This window comes from Polyodon spathula, chromosome 18 (genome assembly GCF_017654505.1).
Source record: "Polyodon spathula isolate WHYD16114869_AA chromosome 18, ASM1765450v1, whole genome shotgun sequence".
Classification (NCBI taxonomy): Eukaryota; Metazoa; Chordata; class Actinopteri; order Acipenseriformes; family Polyodontidae; genus Polyodon; species Polyodon spathula.
In genome coordinates this window covers 13,355,998-13,383,279 of record NC_054551.1, presented here as the reverse complement: position 1 = coordinate 13,383,279, position 27,282 = coordinate 13,355,998, and the positions used below count along the sequence as shown (strand labels likewise).

Genomic DNA, 27,282 nt, shown 5'->3' with positions numbered 1-27,282 from the left:
CCAGATAAGCTGCGTACCTACCGTTTTTGTGCATTAAAAAATCCGAAATGCGCACTAAATTAAAAATGAATGCATAAAAATACGCATATCAATGTAGCTTCTGTAGTTTCTGACAGTTTCTGTAGCTGATCCATGCATAAAGTTTATTCTATCTGAAATAATGAAAAAATGAGGGAGATATGTCCCTCCTGTAAATTACGCCTCTGGGCAACAGGATTCAACTGACGTCACAGAACTTTACTGGTATGTACTGAAATACTAAAACAAAACAGTGCTTCGTTTATAATCAAAATAGCGAACTGGTTTGCAACAAAAAGTTTTTTTTTTTACTATGGAAATCTGGTAACCATAGTTTTGATGGCAACGAGAGACCGTGCACTCAAAAAGAAGAGTCAACGCATAAGCTTAGTTACAGTTACTGAATGTTTGCAATAACAATTAGGAATAGCAAAGTTGTGGCATTAATTTACTCATCTACACTGTCATCCACTGTTTTCTTGTGGGTGGTGATTGATGATTGATCCTTAACCACTTCATCGCTCTGCCTTCATCACATCAGTTAATACTGATTGGTCCATCGTGATTCATGGTGTCTGTGGAAATGTAAGTCTGGAAATTAAATGCCCTCGGAGAACTAATGTTTTACTCGACTTACATACATAATGAATTTTGGAAATTTCCCTTGTTTTACTGGAAGAAAATAAACATTTTGAATACTTTTCACTGGAACATATGAGATTTATAAAAACCTTTTATAATTAAACTTTTTAATAAAAAAAAAAAAAAAAATATTATTTTTTTTTTTTTGAAAACTGTTTTAGCCGGCATATTTGGAAAAGTAGATGGCAATGTAGCCAGTCGTCGGCTGGAAATGAGAAGGCTGGTCCACAGTCTGCAATCTCAAGGGCAAACGAAATGCCCTCAGAGAAGGAATGTTTTACTCAACTTACAGATTGCCGCTATTTGACTGGAAGAAAATAAACATTTTTAATACTATTCACTGGAACATCTGAGCATTATAATTTTATAACCATTTTAGGCAGCTCTTCTGGAAAAGTAGACTGCGATGTAGCCGGCATACGCGGCTACGGCGAAATGAGAAGGCTGGACAGTTTTGAAAAAAAACAAATAGGAACGAAAAAAGTCTTCCTCAACATTTTATATATATATATATATATATATATATATATATATATATATATATATATATATATATATATAATATATATATATATATATATATATATATATATATATATATATATATATATATATATATATATATATATACAGCTCTGGAAAAAATTAAGAGACCACTGCAAATTTTTCTTAAATCAGCATCTCTACATGTATGGCAGCCATTCCATTCCAGTGTCTATTGAATGCCAACACAGGCACACCTCATTCTACTGAATGAGGTACTGATTAGGGGATCACCTGAACCAAATCTTATTTAACGAGGAAAAGTATAAAAACCAGTCCTGTGGTCATCACTGTCCTCTTGCAATAGGACCAGCTGGATGGCAAAATAGTGCTAGTAGTACCTCAAAAGTAATTGGAATAAAAAATAACTATTGACCATGCCCAAAGAGTTGAAAAGGAAAGTTTTGAGTGAGGAAAAGAAGGATTCAATTCTGGCTTTATTGGCAGAGGGATACAGTGAGCGTCAGGTTGCTTCCATCCTTAAAATTTCAAAGACCGCGGTTCATAAGAACAAGGTCAAGCAGCACACATTGGGGACAACAAAGCTACAGATCGGCAGAGGGCGAAAACGACTCTCCACTGACCGGGATGACCGCCAACTCATTCGAATGTCACGCAGCAACCATAGGATGACATCAAGTGACCTACAAAAAGAATGGCAAATGGCAGCTGGGGTGAAGTGCACGGCGAGGACGGTTCGAAACAGGCTGCTATGGGCAGGGCTGAAGTCGTGCAAAGCTAGAAATAAGAAGCAAAGAAAAGCCAGGCTGAGGTTTGCAAAAGACCATAAGGATTGGACCGTAAGGACTGGAGTAAGGTCATCTTCTCTAATGAGTCCAATTTTCAGCTTTGCCCAACACCTGCGTCGTGTGTGTTTTTGTGATAACAAACAAGCTGAAAATCGGAGCAGATGATTCAAATTCAGCGCCGTTTTGAGACACGGGCGAGGGGAGGAGCCGACAGCACAGCAGAACAACGCAGTTAAACGAGGCAGTCTTCCCAGCGACAGCGAGTGGAAGCGACAGCGAGTGGGAGAAGTACAGGCGTGGAAAAGTACAGAGCAGTTTCGAAGCAGTTTGAAAGCAGGTTGACGGCTGCAGAAGAAACTAAACTTCAAAAAAAAAAAAAACCCTCAACATGGTCTTCAAGCCAGTAATCTGTGACACCTGCTTGATGTGGGAAATCCGAGAAAACCCAGCGGAGCTAAACCAAGTGTGCGTAAAGTGCCGCGCGATCCAGGATTTGCATAAACTAGTAAGCATGCTAGAAATGGAGCTGGAAGAAGTGAGACAGCAACAAGATCTTGAGGAACTGGCACACCCACAATTCATGGAAGTCTGCATCACCCCTAACAGACTGAAAGCCACCAGGGAGATAGAAGGTCAGAACAGCTGGGTTCAGGTAGGCAGAAGCAGGGAAAAAAAAGAAACTTCGTCAAACACAACCACCAGAAATCAAAACAACCAACAAATTTGAGTCACTTCAGAATTTTGATGAGCAGAACCAACAACAAGAGAATGAAAGGAACAACATCCAGGACCCCATTGACAGTGGTGACCAGACAGCAAAAAGAAGGGAGGTCATGATTGTTGGGGACTCCATATTGAGAAACACAGCAAGTTCAGTTCGCAGTTTGGACCCCCTTACTACAACAGTGTGCTGCCTTCCGGGAGCCTCGGTCAAGCACATCACTGAAAACGTGGACAGGCTCCTAGAACGAACAGGAGACGACCCGGTAGTAGTCGTCCACATCGGTACAAACAACATTGGAAGAGACAGACCAAAATCCCTGCAAAACAAATTCAGAGAGCTAGGAAGGAAATTAAAAGAGAAAACCAAAACTGTGGTATTTTCTGGTATACTACCCGCACCTTGCAAAGGACCATATGGACAGCTGGAAATAATAAATCAAAACCAATGGTTGAAGACGTGGTGCACACGGGAAGGCTTCACCTATCTTGATCATTGGACCACTTTCTACAACGAGGACTATCTGTATAGACGGGATGGACTGCATTTAAATAACAAGGGAACTAGTCTACTTGGAGAAAAGATCCTCGAGCAGGTTCAGAAGCATTTAAACTAGAAAGGAAGGGGGGAGAAATCAACAAAAAAACAGAAGGGAGACCGCATCAAAACAAGAACAACAACTCAGGTAAGACAACCATTAAATGTATTTATCTAAATGCTAGAAGTATCAGAAACAAAATTCTAGAACTTGAAGCTACTGCACTAACAGGTAACTATGATGTGATAGGTGTTACAGAAACGTGGTTGTCTGAGAGTGATGGGGACGAATATAATATTTGTGGGTATACACTGTATAGGAAAGACAGGCAGGACAGAAGAGGAGGAGGGGTAGCGCTATACATAAGAAACAGTCTTGAAGCCCAGGTGTTAAACCTGGACAAAGAAAATAAAACCGAATCAATATGGGTCAGAATAACAGACAAAAATTCAAAAGGCATAATAATAGGAGCATGCTATAGACCGCCAGATTCAGACGGTGAGCACAATAATCTGTTATACAATGACATTAGAAATGCGTGTAGCAAAGGAGAAGCCATACTAATGGGGGATTTCAACTTCCCCCAAATAAAATGGGAAAACCCGGTGGGTAGCGCGAAGGATGAAATAGAAATGGTGGAAATGACAAATGACTGCTTCCTAACACAATTTGTCAAGGCACCAACTAGAGGGGAGGCATGCCTTGATTTAGTCTTTTCAAATAACGAAGATAGAATAACTAAAACAGAGGTCAGAGAACCACTGGCAAACTCAGACCACAACATGGTCTCATTTGAAGTGTTTTTTAAATCCCCAAAAGTAAAGACTAAAGCTAAGGTTTACAATTTTAGAAAAGCAAACTATGAAGGTATGAAACAGAGACTAACAGAAGTAGATTGGAGTAAAATAGAGAAAACACCCACAGAAGAAGGATGGTTGTTCTTCAAAAACGTAGTACTAGAGGCGCAAAACAATTATATCCCTAAAGTAGACAAATCTAAATGTAAAACTAAATTGCCAAAATGGTTTAATAGATCAATTAAAAAAAATATTCAGCGAAAAAAGGCACTTTACAGAGCATTAAAAAAAGGACCAAAAAGAAAGTACACAGAAAGAGTACACAGAACTGCAAATGCAAGTCAAAAAGGAAGTTAGAAAGGCCAAGAGAGAAATAGAAATGAACATTGCTAAGGGGGCTAAAACCAATTCCAAAATGTTTTTCCAATATTACAACAGCAAGCGAACATTCAAAGAGGAGATTAAATGTTTAAGAGATACAAATGGCAAAATCGTAGAGGAAGAAAAAAAAATAGCAAATATGTTAAATGATTACTTTTCACAAGTTTTTACAAAGGAAGATACTGACAACATGCCCCACATGTCATCCAGTTCCTATCCAGTTTTAAATAACTTTAGCATAACTGAGGCAGAAGTGTTAAAGGGACTAGGAGCTCTTAAAATAAAGAAATCCCCTGGGCCGGATGAGATCCTCCCAGTAGTACTCAAAGAAATGAAAGAAGTAATTTACAAACCGCTAACCAAGATCATGCAGCAGTCTCTTGACACAGGGGTGGTACCGACAGACTGGAAAATTGCAAACGTAATACCGATCCACAAAAAGGGAAACAAAACTGAACCAGGTAACTACAGACCAGTAAGCCTGACTTCTATTATATGCAAAACTTATGGAAACTATAATAAGATCCAAAATGGAAAATTACCTATATGGTAACAGGGTACTGGGAGACAGTCAACATGGTTTTAGGAAAGGGAGATCGTGCCTAACTAACTTGCTTGATTTTTTTGAGGATGCAACATCGATAATGGATAATTGCAAAGCATATGACATGGTTTATTTAGATTTCCAGAAAGCTTTTGACAAAGTCCCGCACAAAAGATTAATTCTCAAACTGAACGCAGTTGGGATTCAAGGAAACACATGTACATGGATTAGGGAGTGGTTAACATGTAGAAAACAGAAAGTACTGATTAGAGGAAAAACCTCAGAATGGAGTGTGGTAACCAGCGGTGTACCACAGGGATCAGTATTAGGTCCTCTGCTATTCCTAATCTACATTAATGATTTAGATTCTGGTATAGTAAGCAAACTTGTTAAATTTGCAGACGACACAAAAGTAGGAGGAGTGGCAAACACTGTTGCAGCAGCAAAGGTCATTCAAAATGATCTAGACAAGATTCAGAACTGGGCAGACACATGGCAAATGACATTTAATAGAGAAAAGTGTAAGGTACTGCACGCAGGAAATAAAAATGTACATTATAAATATCATATGGGAGATATTGAAATTGGAGAAGGAATCTATGAAAAAGACCTAGGAGTTTTTGTTGACTCAGAAATGTCTTCATCTAGACAATGTGGGGAAGCTATAAAAAAGGCCAACAAGATGCTCGGATACATTGTGAAAAGTGTTGAATTTAAATCAAGGGAAGTAATGTTAAAACTGTACAATGCATTAGTAAGACCTCATCTTGAATATTGTGTTCAGTTCTGGTCAACTCGCTATAAAAAAGATATTGCTGCTCTAGAAAGAGTGCAAAGAAGAGCGACCAGAATTATTCCGGGCTTAAAAGGCATGTCATATGCAGACAGGCTAAAAGAATTGAATCTGTTCAGTCTTGAACAAAGAAGACTACGTGGCGACCTAATTCAAGCATTCAAAATTCTAAAAGGTATTGACAGTGTCGACCCAAGGGACTTTTTCAGCCTGAAAAAAGAAACAAGGACCAGGGGTCACAAATGGAGTTTAGAAAAAGGGGCATTCAGAACAGAAAATAGGAGACACTTTTTTACACAGAGAATTGTGAGGGTCTGGAATCAACTCCCCAGTAATGTTGTTGAAGCTGACACCCTGGGATCCTTCAAAAAGCTGCTTGATGAGATTTTGGGATCAATAAGCTACTAACAACCAAACGAGCAAGATGGGCCGAATGGCCTCCTCTCGTTTGTAAACTTTCTTATGTTCTTATGTTCTTATGTTCTTATGAATGACAAGCATCTACACTCCGTGCTAAAGATCGCTTCAGCACAAAACATGAATCCCGATACTGACAAGCTTGTCTCAGAAAAATGTGCCAGATTTCTTCAGTAAATGAGAATGCACAGGTCAGCAACTAGGTAAAATAGATAACTTGTTTTAAATTAGTAAGTCATAAATAACATACATGTATATTTATTAAAAACTGAGACTATAAACGTGCGTTTTCTATATCATCTATTAAAATGTATGTGTATATGTAAAAGGTGTGCATTTTGTGGCCTGTGAATCAAACGTTAAAAAATTGACACTACGCATGATGAGCCGGACCATGACTGCCACATTACAGGCAGTGGTATTTTGGTGGGCCCCATGCCATCTCAGTTTACAAAGCAGAAAAAACACCAAATCCCCCTTAAATTCACAACCATAAACCCAGGGGGGGTGGGGAATATATGTATATATGTGTGTGTGTGTGTGTGTGTGTGTGTGTGTGTGTGTGTGTATATATATATATATATATATATATATATATATATATATATATATATATATATAATTCTATTTACCCATGGGTAAATAGTTAAACAAGTTTATTGACAATTTCTGTTAACTCGCTCATCAGTTAAATCCCACCAAGTCAGTTAATGGGACAGGACTGGTGAACTTACAACAGCTCGATGACAAGTGGACCTTAAATTCATATGAACCCAAAACAGCACAATGAAACTGTAATTCTTAACATTCATATGACTTAACAAAACCTCCAAGAGCAAACCCTTGTCTGCACTTCTAAACTGAAAAATAAACACTTTGGGTATTTCATAGGGTATTTGTGCCTTCAGTAGTTGGATCCAGTTGATTGAGAACAGTTGTCAGTCAAGTTAAAAATTCTAAACCTTCTGACATTGAGATATATTATAAAGTGACTAACATCACATTTTCATTACTAACTTTCAGTAGCTAACTGCATCACAATACAATACATCCTGATAGGCTACTTGTACGCTATGATGCATAAGAAGATCAAATGATTATTTAATGATGCGCTATTTTGTTAAATGAGCCTTGTTGTGCTTTTGGTCTTGTAAGAGAAAGTTTGTATCATAATACTATACATGTAATGAAAGAATCACAATTCATTGATACATACTGCATACCTGTCAACATTGATTTTTCAAAATACAGGAGCTTTTGTAAACTGAAATCTCATACCTGTAAACTTTTGTAAATAAACATAATGCTAGCGATAGCGGGGCGGGGGGGGGGGGGGGGGGGGGGGGGGGGGGGGGGGGGTGCAGGTGAATGCTAAAGTATGAGCTTGCCTCGTGCACTGATTGCATGCCTGCACAGGACTCCCCCGGGTCCTAAACCCTGCTATGTACAGACAGGGATTGCAATAATCGCACACCGGCCATGAATTTCGTAGACATTAAAGGTTTGCTGACATAAAGGGGTTTAACCGTAGAATACGAGAGAAAATCTGTCCCAGGAGATGTACAGGTGAAGGGTCCAAAATATGGGAAAGTCCCGTTGAATACGGGAGAGTCGACAGGTCTGCTGCTGAATAGTTACATCCTGAAAAGCTACTCACTAACTTTGCTCATTTAAAAAAAGAAAGTTACACAAACAGATTAGAAAAAGGACTGCCACTGGACTACAGAAAATTAGGTATTTATCCCACAAATACTGGGGAGTAATCCATACAAACCTATGATTTCATATGATTTTTTTTTTTTTAATGAAAGGTTGATAGAAAACCTCAATCCTCATACACTAAACTTCAAAATTAAACCTACATAGAAAAGTTGGCAGGTGGCACGTGTAAACTATGTATGGTTCAAAGACACATCAGTGTGGTAAATAACTTGCACATGGAGCAACCAGCAACAATTTTTAAATATGCCTATAAAAACAAAGTTCAAGGCAATTGTACATTTAAAAGAAAAAAATCCAAGTATTAGCAGCAAGCTGTATTTTCACATGAAGAATCAAGACAGTTTGAAGTCATTTGATTATCTTAACGTTTTTTTGTGTACCAAGGTTATGAAAAACAACATCTCTGACAGCATTTGTTGGTATTTGGTACAGTTAGGTCTTAAAAGTATGGACATCAGGGCTCATTTTAAACTTGCCATCTCCAAACAGGTCTTTGGACAGATCCATCTGATTCAAGGACTTGAGACCTGTATAAGTTGTGGCAGTTTCATTGCAGCCATTTCCCAGGTTCCCGAGCTAAGGAGCACGACTGAAGTAGCAGCACACAGGGTTTCTTTAACCATTCAAATTGCATACATTCAAGACATGAAAGCCTATAGAGGCCGTTTATTAAATATGCTGCACTAAAACCGCTGCCAGCAAGGATCGCTCTGTTAATTCTGGTTATCCTCACTTTCTTGGCACATCACAAAGGCAAAACGCTGACCACTGGACAACACAGACAAATAAAACTGCAGTGCATCATTTTCTTTTTTCTTTCTTTAAGAACCTGTAGGCCTACATCTGCAACAAAAACAAGACTTGGATTTGTTCTACATTCTATTCTGTTATTAAATATAATGCACCCTTTTTGGAAAATATAAATAAGCAGTCATGTCCGTGGCATAACCTTGCACTTCACGTGGCCCAAATCCTCCATATGTAAATGCAATAATGTATGCGTGATATACATATGAACATATGTACTGTATGTTTTTTTTTTTCCAGCATAGCATTGTACAATGATGGCTGTTGGCAGCGTTACCACTTTGTTTCCCCCAAATCGGGTTACAGTTTTGACTAAAGTTGTAACCTATTCCTTTGTTTACGTGATTTCCACATTTCATGCAACATGCTACTGTAATCTGAATACATTGTTCAGTAACTGTAATGGTTCTTTTTCAGACAAGCAACAGATAACAATTATATGAAGAAAAAACAGTTACTTTGTTACATGTAAAAATAAAAAAAGGAGTATGGCTAATGCAGAACATCAGAAAGCACTTGAACAGTACAAGTCAAACTCTACATGTCACATGTAGAGGCTTTTCATATCATCTCACTAGAAAATAGCGCCAGATGAAGGAACGTGGGTTTGACAGCTGGTTCTTCAAAGAATATTCCAACCTACTGCTTAACCAAAATGAAAACACATCTCTGTAAAATGTAAACTGTGGCCAAGTTAAATGTTTTTGCTGCACTAGCCATGTCAAGACATTCTTGTATAGGTCAAATGGGCCATTAGGAGCGCAGTTTGAGCGAGTTCCTAAAATACAAATGCAGGTTTATGATATACAGACGGTAACTGCCATTTCCATTATAAAAATGGAAAAAGCTAGTACATTAGTTACCTTACCATAAAGCCTAGTTTGATATTTAACATCAGCATTCTTCTTTTGAAATTATGATGCAGAAGTATAGATTCTGCAAGCACAAGACAGAATTCAAGGGCACTGCAGAAAGAACTTCAACTGAGATCAATGGAAAGCTGCATACTGCACCTGAGCACAGCTATAGTATTCCAGGTTGTAGTATGCTGGAATATATGCATTTTAAATATTCTCAGTTGTGCTGCTTTTAACCTGAAACAGCATTCTGACTTTGACATTAACTATACATTGGTCCATTTCCTACTTCTGAAGTGTCTGGGCAGATATGAATCAACTCATTGTTATTGTCTCAATAGAAACCAACAGAGAGACAACAATAACTGCTATCGGCTGGCATACTGCGGTAGCCAAGGAAACCTTTGAATTGAATCATGAATTACTGGCTAAAGTAACTGAGCTGTCACTGTGTGCACTGTACACTGCTGTGTTCTAGTGAACAGAAATCAGACAGGTCCATCGAAACTGCTAATGTGCAAAAACAACTGGGACCAAACAGAAAAGAAAAGTAAAATACCTGTGTCCCGTTATTTTACTGAAGTGTATATATGCAAAGTCGCTATATGTTTTAAACCACCTTTGCACAAAGAAAGCCAAAGCTGAAATAGTACATTTTGTTTGGAGTGGGGTCCTGGTTTTACAGGTGTAGCCTTGTTCATTGTGGGCACCGTTTGGTTTCACAGTTTTGCGACTATATAGCCTTGTGCATTGGGATCAGTTTTTGGTTTCAGATACTTTTGCAGCTGTGTAGCCTTGTGCAGTGAGAGAAGTGTTGGGGAGTACACCTTTCAGTAATTTGTGACTGTAATGGTTCCTTTTTCAGACAGGAAACAAAATGTGGCAACAAATTCCATTTTACATGACAAAAAACAGTTACTTTTAGTTGCATTAAAAATAAAGACTACATCAATGCAGTAAGGAAATTAGGAAACACTTACATGCTACAACGCTGTACAGAACAGAAGGCTAAACTCTCCTATAATACCGTGTTTTACACCCAAACAAAAGTGCATTTGTTATAGTTCAACATGGCATTTACTGAAGTAGGTTTCTTTGAACATGAGATTATCTTTATCATGAAACATTAAATATCAGAGGTAATCCATAAATACCCTGAGTTCACATAATACCTTGATACAAACTTATTTTAAAAGCAACTGAACTCTGATACAACTGCATTGTCATCGCAGGAAAAATAATCTGCCAAATATAATCCAAACCATGAATTACAGTTTTCAAAAACGATTAACCAAATGTGCTCATTATGCTTATACAGTTGCTCAGAATAATTAGACGATTGTTTCAAAGTAATTAACAAATGTCCTTAATTTAGGAATCAAACAGCTACGCCACTTTAGATATTTATGTTCATTATCTTATTCAGTTTGTTATAAAATCACTGCATCAATAAAGTAAGATACAGACTGCTTGGACATATGGCTTTAACCAAAAGTAAGAATACTATCTACTATTAGTTATGACTAGGAGTAGGGTTTCTGATATTTGATTTAAACCGGTAATCAGATTAAACAAACCTATAATAAAAAAATAATTAGATCTGCGTTGGTTTAGAAGGAATGCAAGTTTGCCATCCCCTAAGTTTCATTAGAATTGTATGAAGTGCTCTAGACATACGTAAAACCTGAAGTGTACAGCCACCTCCACTATATACCCCTGCATCCCTCAAATAACTATTCAAAGTATGTTACAGTGCAGAATAGGAAGATGCTCCTCATACACAGATTATATTTCTTACTGCAGTGAGACTTGTTGGTATGCGGTATCAGGTAGGGATTGTTTCATTAAAGAGTAATGTGTTGCTACAACTGTTTAAATAACATACCTGTAATTCCACTGTTAACATCCTGTGGCAGTGTGGTAGGGTGAAAGCCCTGCCGGTGCACAGGTGTGTGGGGGGAATACTGGGTGGCTGGGAGGGTGTTAAAATCCTCCCTAAAAAAGCAGCCTTGTGTTCTGCGATACCTCATTTAGGGAGCCTCGATACGATACCACACAGTACCATGATATTCACATGGTGGAATGCTTGCTGTTTATATATATATATATATATATACATACACACAGCTCTGGAAAAAATTAAGAGACCACTGCAAAATTATCAGTTTCTCTGGTTTTACTATTTATAGGTATGTGTTTGGGTAAAATGAACATTGTTTTATTCTATAAACTACTGACAACATTTCTCCCAAATTCCAAATAAAAATATTGTCATTTAGAGCATTTATTTTGCAGAAAAATAACAAAAAAGATGCAGTGTTGTCAGACCTTGAATAATGCAAAGAAAATAAGTTCATATTCATTTTTATTTTTTTGGCTATGTTCACTGCAGTTTCACTGACACTTGCCAAATGTAATTTCTCAAGTCCTAGCGTGACCATCAAGGGCTCATTTGAAAGGTAAGAACCTGGACTAATTAGCTGTTCTCTGCGTTTATTTAAAATGTTCTAGCCTTTAAAAAGAAAAAGCTATTTTATTTTTACAGTACTGCCCATTTCATTATCGCACCCCCCTTACTGATTCTCCGAGCCCTTCTGGGGGGCGCGCACCACTTGTCTAGATGACTATTGCAATTAGAGCTGTCAATTAATCGCAGTTAACGTCTGCGACTAACACATTCATTTTTTTGGAGCGTAATTATTAGGTTGACCTGTTGGACAACCTAAAAAAATTGCTGCAAGTTCAAGTGAGCCCAAAAGGCTGCATTCTGCAGTTCATCCTTGGTAAACAAACACACATGATAACTCAGGTAGCTTGTAAATCATTTCCAGTGAATAAAAATTGAAAAAGCTAATCCTAGTGTTTTGATATGTATTTATTTTGTGTCTAATTAGGATTGCCTGCTTGTTCTCTTGAGTTTGTTTCAACAAGTTATTTACATTTTTCAAAATGTTTATGTGAACACACCTTTTTTTGTATAACTATGTGTACTAATATTTACTTGCACCACTCAACATTGCAGGCAATGTGACAATCCAAAAAATCAATACATTTTTTAAAAATGGTTTCCCTTTATGTATTTGGGCTAATGACAAAGAAAGTGAATTTGCACGGGGTACTGCGTTCAGTCTCAAATAAGAACATAAGAAAGTTTACAAACGAGAGGAGGCAATTCGGCCCATCTTGCTCGTTTGGTTGTTAGTAGCTTATTGATCCCAGAATCTTAAGCGTAGTCTTCTTTGTTCAAGACTGAACAGATTTAATTCTTTTAGCCTGTCTGCATATGACATGCCTTTTAAACCCGGAATAATTCTGGTCGCTTTTCTTTGCACTCTTTCTAGAGCAGCAATATCTTTTTTATAGCGAGGTGACCAGAACTGAACACAGTATTCAAGATGAGGTCTTACTAATGCATTGTACAGTTTTAACATTACTTCCTTTCTTTTAAATTCAATACTGTTCACAATGTATCCGAGCATCTTGTTGGCCTTTTTTATAGCTTCCCCACATTGTCTAGATGAAGACATTTCTGAGTCAACAAAAACTCCTAGGTCATTTTCATAGATTCCTTCTCCAATTTCAGTATCTCCCATATGATATTTATAATGCACATTTTTTATTTCCTGCGTGCAGTACCTTACATGTTTCTCTATTAAATGTCATTTGCCATGTGTCTGCCCAGTTTTGAATCTTGTCTAGATCATTTTGAATGACCTTTGCTGCTGCAACAGTGTTTGCCACTCCTCCTACTTTTGTGTCATCTGCAAATTTAACAAGTTTGCTTACTATACCAGAATCTAAATCATTAATGTAGATTAGGAATAGCAGAGGACCTAATACTGATCCCTGTGGTACTCCACTGGTTACCACACTCCATTCTGAGGTTTCTCCTCTAATCAGTACTTTCTGTTTTCTACATGTTAACCAATCCCTAATCCATGTACATGTGTATTCTTTAATCCCTACTGCGTTCAGTTTGAGAATTAATCAAAAGCTTTCTGGAAATCTAAATAAACCATGTCATATGCTTTGCAATTATCCATTATTGATGTTGCATCCTCAAAAAAATCCAGCAAGTTAGTTAGACACGATCTCCCTTTCCTAAAACCATGTTGACTGTTTCCCAGGACCCTGTTACCATATAGATTATTTTCCATTTTGGATCTTATTATAGTTTCCATAAGTTTGCATATAATAGAAGTCAGGCTTAATGGTCTGTAGTTATCTGATTCGGTTTTGTTTCCCTTTTTGTGGATCGGTATTATGTTTGCAATTTTCCAGTCTGTCGGTACTGCCCCTGTGTCAAGAGACTGCTGCATGATCTTGGTTAGCGGTTTGTAAATAACTTCTTTCATTTCTTTGAGTACTATTGGGAGGATCTCATCTGGCCCAGGGGATTTGTTTATTTTAAGAGTTCCTAGTCCCTTAACACTTCTGCCTCGGTTATGCTAAAGTTATTTAAAACTGGATAGGAGCTGGATGACATGTGGGGCATGTTGTCCGTATCCTCCTTTGTAAAAACTTGTGAAAAGTAATCATTTAATATATTTGCTATTTTTTTTCTTCGTCTACGATTTTGCCATTTGTATCTCATAGACATTTAACCTCCTCTTTGAATGTTCTCTTGCTGTTGTAATATTGGAAAAACATTTGGGAATTGGTTTTAGCCCCCTTAGCGATGTTCATTTCTATTTGTCTCTTGGCCTTTCTAACTTCCTTTTTGACTTGCGTTTGCAGTTCTGTGTACTCTTTCTGCGTACTTTCTTTTTGGTCCCTTTTTAACACTCTGTAAAGTGCCTTTTTTCAGTGAATATTTTTTTTTTAATTGATCTATTAAACCATTTTGGCAATTTAGTTTTACATTTAGATTTGTCTACTTTAGGGATGTCATTGTTTTGCACCTATAGTACTACTTTTTTGAAGAACAGCCATCCTTTTTCTGTGGATGTTTTCTCTATTTTACTTGTCTACTTCTGTTAGTCTCCGTTTCATACCGTCATAGTTTGCTTTTCTAAAATTGTAAACCTTAGCTTTAGTCATTACTTTTGGGGTTTTAAAAAGCACTTCAAATGAGACCATGTTGTGGTCTGAGTTTGCTAGTGGTTCTTTGACCTCTGTTTTAGTTATTCTGTTTTTGTTATTTGAAAAGACTAAATCAAGGCATGCCTCCCCTCTAGTCAGTGCCTTGACAAATTGTGTTAGGAGTCTTCCCAGCGACAGCGAGTGGAAGCGACAGCGTGGGAGAAGTACAGGCGTGGAAAAGTGCAGAGCAGTTTAGAAGCAGTATGGAGATTAATTACATCTTTAATTGCTTTAATCAGAAAACACAGGATATTGGGGAAACACTGCAGCTCAAAGTCAAACAGCCGTGTGTGTTTTTCTGATAACAAACAAGCTGAAACTCGGAGCAGCTGATTCAAATTCAGCACTGTTCTGAGACACGGGTGAGGGGAGGAGCCAACAGCACAGTAGTACAGCGCAGTTAAACGAGGCAGTCTTCCCAGCGACAGCGAGTGGGAGAAGTACAGGCGTGATAAAGTATAGAGCAGTTTGACTAATATTTTAGAAAAGCAAACTATGTAGGTATGAAACAGAGACTAACAGAAGTAGATTGGAGTAAAATAGAGAAAACACCCACAGAAGAAGGATGGTTGTTCTTCAAAAATGTAGTACTAGAGGCGCAAAACAATTACATCCCTAAAGAAGACAAATCTAAATGTAAAACTAAATTGCCAAAATGGTTTAATAGATCAATTAAAAAAAATATTCAGTGAAAAAAGGCACTTTTAGAGCATTAAAAAAGGACCAAAAAGAAAGTACGCAGAAAGAGTACACGGAACTGCAAACACAAGTCAAAAAGTAAGTTAGAAAGGCCAAGAGAGAAATAGAAATGAACATTGCTAAGGGAGCTAAAACCAATTCCAAAATGTTTTTCCAATATTACAACAGCAAGCGAACATTCAAAGAGGAGATTAAATGTTTAAGAGACACAAATGGCAAAATCGTAGATGAAGAAAAAAATAGCAAATATATTAAATGATTACTTTTCACAAGTTTTTACAAAGGAAGATACTGACAACATGCCCCACATGTCACCCAGTCCCTATCCAGTTTTAAATAACTTTAGCATAACTGAGGCAGAAGTGTTAAAGGGACTAGGATCTCTTAAAATAAGCAAATCCCCTGGGCCGGATGAGATCCTCCCAGTAGTACTCAAAGAAATGAAAGAAGTAATTTACAAACTGCTAACCAAGATCATGCAGCAGTCTCTTGACACAGGGGTGGTACCGACAGACTGGAAAATTGCAAACGTAATACCGATCCACAAAAAGGGAAACAAAACTGAACCAGGTAACTACAGACCAGTAAGCCTGACTTCTGTTATATGTAAACTTATGGAAACTATAATTAGATCCAAAATGGAAAATTACCTATATGGTAACAGGGTCCTGGGAGACAGTCAGCATGGTTTTAGGAAAGGGAGATCGTGTCTAACTAACTTGCTTGAGTTTTTTGAGGATGCAACATCGGTAATGGTTAATTGTAAAGCATATGACATGGTTTATTTAGATTTCCCGAAAGCTTTTGACAAAGTCCCGCACAAACGATTAATTCTCAAACTGAACGCAGTTGGGATTCAAGGTAACGCATGTACATGGATTAGGGAGTGGTTAACATGTAGAAAACAGAAAGTACTGATTAGAGGAAAAACCTCAGAATGGAGTGTGGTAACCAGTGGTGTACCACAGGGATCAGTATTAGGTCCTCTGCTATTCCTAATCTACATTAATGATTTAGATTCTGGTATAGTAAGCAAACTTGTTAAATTTGCAGATGACACAAAAGTAGGAGGAGTGGCAAACACTGTTGCAGCAGCAGCAAAGGGCATTCAAAATGATCTAGACAAGATTCAGAACTGGGCAGACACATGGCAAATGACATTTAATAGAGAAAAGTGTAAGGTACTGCACGCAGGAAGTAAAAATGTACATTATAAATATCATATGGGAGATACTGAAATTGGAGAAGGAATCTATGAAAATGACCTAGGAGTTTTTGTTGACTCAGAAATGTCTTCATCTAGACAATGTGGGGAAGCTATAAAAAAGGCTAACAAGATGCTCGGATACATTGTGAAAAGTGTTGAATTTAAATCAAGGGAAGTAATGTTAAAACTGTACAATGCACTAGTAAGACCTCATCTATGAATATTGTCTTGTCTTGAACAAAGAAGACTATGTGGCGACCTAATTCAAGCATTCAAAATTCTAAAAGGTATTGACAGTGTCGACCCAGGGGACTTTTTTGACCTGAAAAAAGAAACAAGGACCAGGGGTCACAAATGGAGATTAGACAAAGGGGCATTCATAACAGAAAATAGGAGGCACTTTTTTACACAGAGAATTGTGAGGGTCTGGAATCAACTCCCCAGTAATGTTGTTGAAGCTGACACTCTGGGATCCTTCAAGAAGCTGCTTGATGAGATTTTGGGATCAATAAGCTACTAACAACCAAACGAGCAAGATTGGCCGAATGGCCTCCTCTCGTTTGTAAACTTTCTTATGTTCTTATAAATATAAAGAGTAATATTGAAACGGAAAATCACTTTGGTCTATAAATTACATTTATATACACAAATGACTTTGGATATTTCTTATTAATTTTATTAATACAGTTTAGCATACTTCCTTAGGAGATTACTATAGGAAATCTGGGGAAGCTTCCCTTTTTGGCTAGTGGTTGCAGTCTGCCACAAAACACTCCAAGACACGGCTTACTAGCTTTAATTTGTATTAAGTTTAGTATGACCACTTGCTCTCGAAATCACATTAATGTTTATGTAGGACCCTGAAAAAGGGTGAAAGTTATTAATGTAGAATGTATACACTCCATTTAAGACTTTCAGTGTAATACTGTTGTAGCTCGATTTTGCCAGAATGTGTCGCCACGAGAGGCACTCAGATCGATGAGCCAACTATACAGCTGGTGAGAGTACAAACTGTCAAGGTAAAAGCAAACGCAGAGTTAACCCATTCATTAAGCCTACAATTTTTTAAACTCTGTTTGAACCATGCCCTTAGCAGCCTAATTACCTGGATACACCAAAGTTTTTTTTTTTTCACAGTAGACAGTGCATCAGTTCCCTTTCCCGGGGAAAAAAAAAAAAAAAAAAAATTATAACATTACATTCAGTGCAAAAATACCATCACTCCCCCCATTGTTGCTCTTACCTAATCCAATGAAAATATGGCTATGTTTTCGGAATACATGGAAAGCTGTGACATCAACAGAAGAGGAGGAAGAAGAGATTCTTGAGCATATCTTTCCAGTTGACTTGAACTTCTTAAAGGGAATTTAGATACTCATCTAAAATAAAGAACCTTTTTGTCTTTAATCATCTTTAGTACCGTGACTATTTAAACATTTATAGATAACAGTATGTGTTTATGTATATTTATACGTACGTGTTTGTGTGTGATGGGTTGTTTTTTTTTGTGTGTGTGTTGGTGTAAATTTTATCTGTATATATATTTTGTGTGTAAATGGTCACTAATATTACTAGACCACAGTTTTACAGCAACTAATTATGCAGCAAAAGCTTTGACCGGTACATCTTGTAGCTCATATAGTGATATTTTTTGTTTAATAAAGACTTAACCTGAATTAATTGGACTATATTAACATATACGTTTCAAAGTCTACCTTCTAAGATTCAGTTACAAGTGTTCTGTACAATGCTACGATATTGTATACGAGACTAATACTGAGATTAGATTAAAAAAAAAAAAAAAAAAAAAAAAAAAAAAACGGTGCACAGAAATATACATTTTTTTGTAACTTTACAACTGTCAGGTGTGCAAGATGTTGAATAGTATATGCTTTAGTAAATACAATTTTACGTTATTGGAATGTGCTAATACAAGTTGAACCATTTGGGAGCTGCTGTGTTTTATTAAAATATGTTAATACTCTGTCACAGCTTATTTGATATGTGTTACACACGGCGCATTTAAATCAACGTGGGTTTTATTTTGCAGGGAGATCATTCAGGTCACTCATCACGGTAATTTTTTCCTCATAGCTCTCAGTGTCGGATCAGCTGACACAGGTTGAAACGTCATTAAAAAAAATTGTGGGTTATGACCAGTGATTTAGTCCTAAATCTTAAAGTACCAGAACGGTAGTTAAAATACTACCAATATTTTTCTAACACAAATTATTGGAATTCACGTTTTATTTGTACATTTAAATTTGTCCTGTTTTGAAAGCATCTAGCGGGTTAATGTTGTCTTTGGTGGTTTGGTTATTTTTTTGACTTTTTATCATGCATGTTTTTTTTCCACTTCTTTTCTATTGTGTCATCTCCAACGCAGAACTTGAATCACAACACTGTACTAGTATATCACGCACCCCACGCCCCCCCAGTCTTTTTTTTTGGAGCTCTGCATCCAGTACAATTACGAATCACACTAATGCTCAATATTTTTATTCGTCACCAATTTAAGTATTTAAGTATTTATGTATTTTTAAAGACTATTTGCCGACAGTTTTGAACAATTTAATTGTACACTACATTCTGAATATTATCTAAAAAATTAAATAAACAAACAGCGGTTCTGGTATTGTAAGTTGTGACTAACATTACCTACCAGTGTTTTTTTTTTTTTTTTTTTTTTTTTAATTTTAAATACCTGTGTAGCACTTATTTATGGTTTTGTAATATATATTAAATCTTAAATGCAAGGGCAGTCGTTCACTCCAATCCCCGGGTCTGTGACCTATGTACAAACAGCTTAAACCTGTGTTTATGGCCACAATTGTAACATGCACTTCTACTGTCAGCTGTCGTCGTCAGCATTTTTACAAAAAAAAAAAAAAAATGTTATCCTTCTTAAACTAAGTAGTACTGTAGTTTGTGATATAAGTACTAACTTTCCCTTCAGTGCATCACAAGGACGACTGAATCAGACAACTGTGCAGGAGATTTTACTGCACACATGTAAAATACGCGCTATTCAGACTCTGAACGGACCATCAAAACTGGTATGTAGGGAATCAGTCACTGATTTGTTTGCTCTAGTGCTTATTCAATAGAAAGACAGAAAATAGATATCTTCATTGATGCCCAGCCACCGAAATTTGAGCGATCTGGCTCTATATAAGCATTTTCATTAAGAAAAAAAGGTAAATGTTCTTAGTTAATTCTTAAGTCAAGATTCTGCCTGTAGAAAAAAAGTACCGGAACGTTTTTTTCCGGGAGCGTTCCGGCTGGAGTACACGACTGGTTATGGCAACAATGGTGCTCTCCTTTCTTGTAACGGTAAAGTAAACAGTTCTGTATTTTGACATTTCTATTGTGGGGGGAGGGGGCTAGCGGTAAATTGTGTACGTTTCAAACTGAAATCTTATTCAGGGATATATTTCCATTTGGTAATAAAAATACTGTTAAATAAAAGGCTCAAAACTATAGATTGGCAGCTACTAGGCACGTGCACAGTCTGTTTTTATTCAACAGTTTACTTCAGTTTTTGTAGATTCGGTATTCGGTTCGGTGTTCGGCCGAATCTTTTGAGATGGATCCGGTATTCGGCCGAATCCCAAAAACTTGGAATCGGCGCATCCCTACATACAACCCTATAAGGTAGATTACTTATAGTTACTTCATCAAGTTTCACTAAAAGTTATTTCACATGAAAAGTGTCTAAACTAAATAAATAACAATTCAATTCTATGTGAATGTGTTACAATTAATTACTTTTGTTCCATGAAAGGAAAAATGCAACTGGAATTATACTGAATGGTTCCTTGAAGCTTAGACTTTTGGTCCGCTGGTTTGGAAACTCAATCTGTTGAAGTGTCCAGTACAAAACTCTCCTCTCAGCCACAAAGTCTTCAGTCCCACCTTGGATCAAACTTGGCAACAAGGTTTCAATTCTCGATAGAATCAACAAACAGCTTCAACAAAGTCTCCAGTCCTCGATATAGGATCCACAACAGCGCCCGTCCGCTTTGTCCTCTTCACTGAATCTTTAGCTATGCAGGTAGCAGGGCACAGTTTCTTTTGGATACTGTGGTTTTAGATGTACAGCAGACCCAGACTGGTTTGTCTGATAACAGTCGCTGTAAGTTTTACGGCGGTCTTCTCGCCGGGCCTCTGTCTCGTTGCTTGCAGTAGTTGACTCGCTTGCAGCTTGCTTCCTCGTCTTGGGTCCGTTTCAGGTCCCGTCATGATTCAGTTTTTAGGCAGAGTCCCGGAGTTGCAGCTTTGCTTAGCAGAGTGACAACACCTTGTTCGGTATTTGATGTGAATCGGCAAATGTTCAGTTCCGCTTAGATTTTTATAGTCTTTTTCACTCTACTGATTAGCTACTTTCAGAAAACAAACAAACAAAACAACAGAAAACAACCTCCTTAGTTTGCTGCAAAGTTTCTAAGAGAGAAACACTGTTAATGTTCACGCAACCAGGAAGATGCTTTAAAATAATTAAGTAGGAGCCCACATTAATAGCATTCTGAGTTGACTTCTATTGTTGAAACAGCAGCAGAGCAAAAGCTTGGTTAATTTGGTACAATGTCACATCATGGATTTGGGCAAAAATGTGATGGTTTTATTGAAGGTTTACAAACAAACAAGTGGCCTAATTGTGCTTTGCCCTCTTTGTTTTTGACAGTTTGAATCACAGCAAATGGTCTGCAGTACTGGCACTACCATACCCTGTAATTACTCTTCTTGCTGGAAAAGGATGCATCCGGTTCTTTCTCTTTCATTAGGCAATGGAAACGTTCCTGTTTGTCTGTTTTCCATGTAAGTCCAGATTTTCTGTGTTAAATAATATTCCAGGAATGGAATACAGTAATTCTCATGTTGGTGACTTGTGTGTTTTTAATGATCTTTTGGTTTTGTGAATGAAATGGCAAGAATAAACACGATCTTGCAAAACTAAGTTAAATGTTATTTCTACAGCAGCGTATCTAATTTATGAGAAATGAACCTTTTTTAATGGAATGATACATGCATACAAAAAACATATGTTCATTGTCAATTGTGGAATAATTTCTTAAATTTTAACTTCTCTGTTAAAATAAGTAATACACTAATGTCACGAAGTGTGTCACAACAATCAGGTCACTGTAAGATATGTATCACAGTGCATGACATGTGATGGTCCTGATGAGCTTCTTGTATGATGCATAATGGTCATTTTAAAAGTAGTCTTCATCTGGCTCCTGACGGATTTCTTTGGCACCTCAAGCAGCAGAGTTTACAATGTAGCCTACCCGTCACTGCAGACCAGTCAGTTCAGACATGCAAATAACCATTTGCGGAAATTGAATTTTGTAGGCTACAGTCCTGTGTCAAGCTATTGAATATCTTTCTTTTTCTTATTTTTTGTTTCTTATTTCATTCAATAAATTAATACAATTAACAGATTGTAGCATCTCGATTAATTATTTGAGTGTAATAAAATGCCAAGGACGTAGAGCTACAGCTATATCATGATAAATGATCATCTTCATCTAGAACTGATATTTTTTTCCTTTAGGTAGGAACAGCTGTACATTACCGGAAATCAAAAGCATTTTTCTTATAGAATCATTGTATATAGTTTGAAGCATCATAATATGCCCAAGTTTTGCTGCAATTCTGCTTTAATTTGACCTAGCGGTCATGTTGTACAGGTACCATGTATTTCTGGAAGAAATTCCAATTTGAGCCGCAGAATAAATTACCAGAGAGAAATTGATGAAGGAAAGTATTGTATTGTGTAAATCATATGTCAAAGATGATATATTTACCAAAATATGTCTGGATATTGACTGACCCACTTTAATGATATCTGTCAAGATAATCTTTAATTGTTGTGGCAGTTATGCTAAAACATAAAATTATATATATATATATATATATATATATATATATATATATATATATATATATATAGATATATATATATATATACACACACACACATATATTCATTCTGTTGGAATGAAACCATATATCCTTATATTTTATGTTCTCTTAGTTGGTCCATAAACACAATTTGGCCCTATAGCACTGTAATTTGTTACACTAAAAAATATAATTTGCTTGTAACTGATATAATACTTTTAAGTCTTATGCAGTTAATTTATGTATGACGAGTTTTTTTTTGCTGACATAAAAAAAGGTTTCTGAGTTTTTGTATGTTATACAGTCTAGTAAGTACTTGTTTATTACAAATGCAATTATGAATAACTTTAAGATGATAAAGCTGCCTCTGAATGTCCTTGCCCAAAATTTTGTGGAATGCCCCATTGGTAACAGTATAAAAAATGGAATGTCAGATTAATGAGAGGGTGCTGCTGTCCACCGCTTCACCAAACAGAAGCTTGCCAGATAAGCATTAGCAACTATTAATAATCTCTGTCATTGTTAATGCCTCAGCCGTGACATTTAGAAATATATCATTCTGTTTACTATTATAGGATTAGTATTTATGTTTAGCTGTTATAAAATTTATACACTTTATGTATTATTTATAAAACAAAATAAATGTTAACCTATAGGTGGGGTTCAAGGGGCGGAGCTAGGCACCAACAACCTATCATCTCCTGTCATCAATTAAATCTACCTTATTTAAACATTAATCACCTCTACCTAGCTGTCCAGCAGGGAGTGATGGAGAGTCTTTTTTTATTCTCTATTGCAATTCAGTCTCAGCAGAACCAGTCTTTCCTCCAAAAAAACATAATCAGCTGCGCCCAGCCATTCAGCGTCCTAAAACAGACAGCAGGCAGTCTATTCCGGATCAAATCACCCCCACAACTAGCACCGCTAACCAGCAGCCAGCCATTGAAATCCAACATTCGCAAATATTTAACGAGATAAAATCATTTATGCAGCCTTTTGCCGATACTCTATCTTCGGTCAGTTCTCAACTGTTGGATCTAGATAAAAGGGTATCTAATATGGAACAGGGAAAACAATCTACAGCGCTGCCATTAATTCCAGCATCAAATACTGCAGTGCCGCCTACAGCTTCTTCCGGTCCAGTCCTAATTTCAGCCAGCGAAGCAGATCCTCCAATATACAGCCTCGCTATACGGATCCTCCTCTCCAACTGCAGCTAGACATCACACTATATCTTCACAAATCAGACGTAACATTCTCGAAGGTAAGGACATTAATCTTGTTTCACTATTAATGACGACTTCGGAATTCTTGGACCATAGAGTAGTGGATTGCGGCGATTTGGCAGTAACTCTAAAATCCAGAGATCCCAGACTGTTTAAAAATCTTACAATTTGTCCTTGCTTTCTCCATATTCAGAGATGTGTTATGCTCGGTATATCCTAATCGCAGAGCTGAATTGGACTCCTACGAATACTACATCGTGGAGCTGTCTGTCAGATACGGAGGGACTATGTTTTTTGAGTATCATAAAGCATTCTCTGCAAAAGCAGCAGCGATATTGGCAGCAGATAATCACATCATCAATTGGGCACAACCTGACCCAGATCTATTTAACAGAATTTTTGGTGGTCTAGAGCTAACGCATGTGGGATCTGCGCTTCAGCAGTTCACTCAGCATCCCTCTACCCTAAAGCTGCAATTGCATTAACTTCTAAAGCACCCGGTTTCTCCGCTAATTCATACAGATCTTCAGTACCTAATCCTATACATTCTTAAGAACATAAGAACATAAGAACATAAGAAAGTTTACAAACGAGAGGAGGCCATTCGGCCCATCTTGCTCGTTTGGTTGTTAGTAGCTTATTGATCCCAAAATCTCATCAAGCAGCTTCTTGAAGGATCCCAGGGTGTCAGCTTCAACAACATTACTGGGGAGTTGATTCCAGACCCTCACAATTCTCTGTGTAAAAAAGTGTCTCCTATTTTCTGTTCTGAATGCCCCTTTTTCTAAACTCCATTTGTGACCCCTGGTCCTTGTTTCTTTTTTCAGGCTGAAAAAGTCCCTTGGGTCGACACTGTCAATACCTTTTAGAATTTTGAATGCTTGAATTAGGTCGCCACGTAGTCTTCTTTGTTCAAGACTGAACAGATTCAATTCTTTTAGCCTGTCTGCATATGACATGCCTTTTAAGCCCGGAATAATTCTGGTCGCTCTTCTTTGCACTCTTTCTAGAGCAGCAATATCTTTTTTATAGCGAGGTGACCAGAACTGAACACAATATTCAAGATGAGGTCTTACAAGTGCATTGTACAGTTTTAACATTACTTCCCTTGATTTAAATTCAACACTTTTCACAATGTATCCGAGCATCTTGTTAGCCTTTTTTATAGCTTCCCCACATTGCCTAGATGAAGACATTTCTGAGTCAACAAAAACTCCTAGGTCTTTTTCATAGATTCCTTCTCCAATTTCAGTATCTCCCATATGATATTTATAATGTACATTTTTATTTCCTGCGTGCAGTACCTTACACTTTTCTCTATTAAATGTCATTTGCCATGTATCTGCCCAGTTCTGAATCTTGTCTAGATCATTTTGAATGACCTTTGCTTCAGCTCCCCTCGATCAATCCACAAGGAAAGACAAATACGGGCGCAGTATTAGATTTTCAGGAGGAAGACAAATCTGCAACAATTTCAATACTGGCTTCTGTTCGAATAGACAATGCAATTTTATCCACATGTGCAGCAATTGCGGAGACGCTCACAATAATACAATCTGCCCTTTAAAACGCAAGTGTCTTTCCCCGATGCTCACAGTCTTTACTCCTATAAACATCCCAGCATTATCAAGTAAATTACAGAATCATCCCGACAGTAATTTAATCAATTACCTGATCGACGGGTTAAAAAATGTTTTTTCAACCGGTCTGACTCAAATTCCTTCTTCCTCGTTCAAAAGCAAAAATCTTTATTCAGCGACTCAAGAACCACAATTAGTGCAATCTCTCATCAAAAAAGAAATTATAAAAGGATTTATAGTCGGTCCATTTTTAGCTCCTCCTTTTCCAGTATATAGAATTAATCCTATCGGCATTGCCACGAGGAAAATGTCAGGAAAAAAGCATCTCATTATTGGTTTATCAGCACCACTGGGATCAAGCACCAGCAGCATTAACTCATTAATTCCCCAAGATCAATTTTCCCTACATTACATCACTATTGTAGACACAATACATTCAATTAAATTAGCAGGTCGTGGTTCCTGGTTAGCAGAAGCAGATATATCAGACGCATTTAAAGTAATGCCAATCCATCTGTCTCTCCGTCACCTGTTTGGTATATGTTGGGATGGGAAATTTTATTTTTCCACCCAATTGACTTTCGGCTGCCGCAGCAGCCCGAAAATATTTAATACCCTGTCGGAAGCACTATGCTGGATTCTTCTTAATGTCTATCCTGTCCCATTCTTGCTCCACTTGCTGGACGATTTTCTCCTCCTTCAGATGCACCAGCAGAAGCGATTTCCAATCTTAAAAGCTTATTTTCTGAAGTTGGCGTTCCACTTTCAGAAGAGAAATCAGTCGGTCCCCTTCATTCTTTGGAATTCCTTGGAATCATTCTAGATACAGAAAAGTTTGAAGCCAGCCTGCCTTAGTCTAAACTTAACCATATTCGTTTGCTCATTGAGGATTTTCAGATCAGTAAAACAATTAAAAAAACAGGCACTGCTTTCATTGCTGGGTTATTTTAACTTTGCAATACGTATTCCACAGGGGAGGACGTTTATATCTCGACTGCTAGCACTGGCATCAACAGCAAAATATCTGGACTCCTATATAAATATCTCCTCAGAAGCTAGGAAAAACATTAAAATGTGGTCTGCGCTTATTCAGCACTGGAACGGTCTCTATTTTTTATGATGATTTAATTTCAGTTCCACACGATATGGCTATTTACTGATGCCTCATCTCTGGGATTCGGAGGTCTATTTAACTGTCAATGGTTTTGCAGTACATGGCCTGAGGAAATCGAAAACATATCTCCTCATCTAAAATCCACAGCTCTGCTAGAGATATACCCAATAGTAGCAGCTGCCCAGCTATGGGATCGTCTCTGGTCTAAGAAATCAATACTATTTTACTGTGATAATTCAACTACAGTGCATATTATAAATAAAGGACGTCCCTCTTCCCCTCTTATCATGCAATTGCTGCGGCGGCTAGTACGGATTTCAGTCTCTATAATTTCCTAATACAAGCTCGCCACCTACCAGGCATTTTTAATAATGCAGCTGATGCTCTATCTCGTTTACAGATTTCCAAATTCCACAGCTTGCTGCCCACCGCTCTGCAATATCCAGCAGCAACGCCACAGTTCAATCAGCTGATTTTCAACTAAATCCAACTATTAATAAACTTCTTAATTCAGCTCAAGATTACATGGCATCAGCACTTGCCCCATCTACCAGATCCTCGTACTCTACAGGTTGGGCATGTTATGTAACTTTTTGTTTACAAAGCAGGATTAATCCTACTCCTTTCAACCAGGACTGGATCATGGCGTTCATAGTGCATGCAAAGGACTCTCTACATCTGGCACCAGCTACAGTCAGACTATATTTGTCAGGAATTCAGCATCAATTTTGCTTGATGTCCATCAATTCCCCAACTCTATTATCAATTCCAGCGGTTCGTCTCCTTTTACGAGGAATTTCCAAGTGCTGTCCGGCTCCTTCTTCTACTCTCCTGCCTATTTCTATAGACTTTCTCAGTAACTTGATTTCAATTCTGCGCCATGGCTGTTTTTCTCCATTTGATGATTTAACTATGGAAGTCATATGTCTATCTGCATT

The 27,282-nt window shown here is 37.4% G+C and overlaps 1 protein-coding gene across 4 annotated transcripts in view; it reads left to right on the top strand.

The window, feature by feature from the left end:
- Nucleotides 1–27,282, top strand: part of LOC121330914 (ubiquitin carboxyl-terminal hydrolase 22-like) — a 187,973-nt gene that overhangs the window by 11,657 nt on the left and 149,034 nt on the right. The window contains exon 1 of one of the 4 annotated variants that reach the window (XM_041277883.1): nt 21,210–21,335. The exons of the other annotated variants lie outside the window; for them this stretch is intronic. The gene's annotated coding sequence lies outside the window, so the exon portion shown is untranslated. Of the gene's footprint in view, nt 1–21,209; nt 21,336–27,282 lie in introns of those variants that run through there. 4 annotated transcript variants of the gene reach the window in all.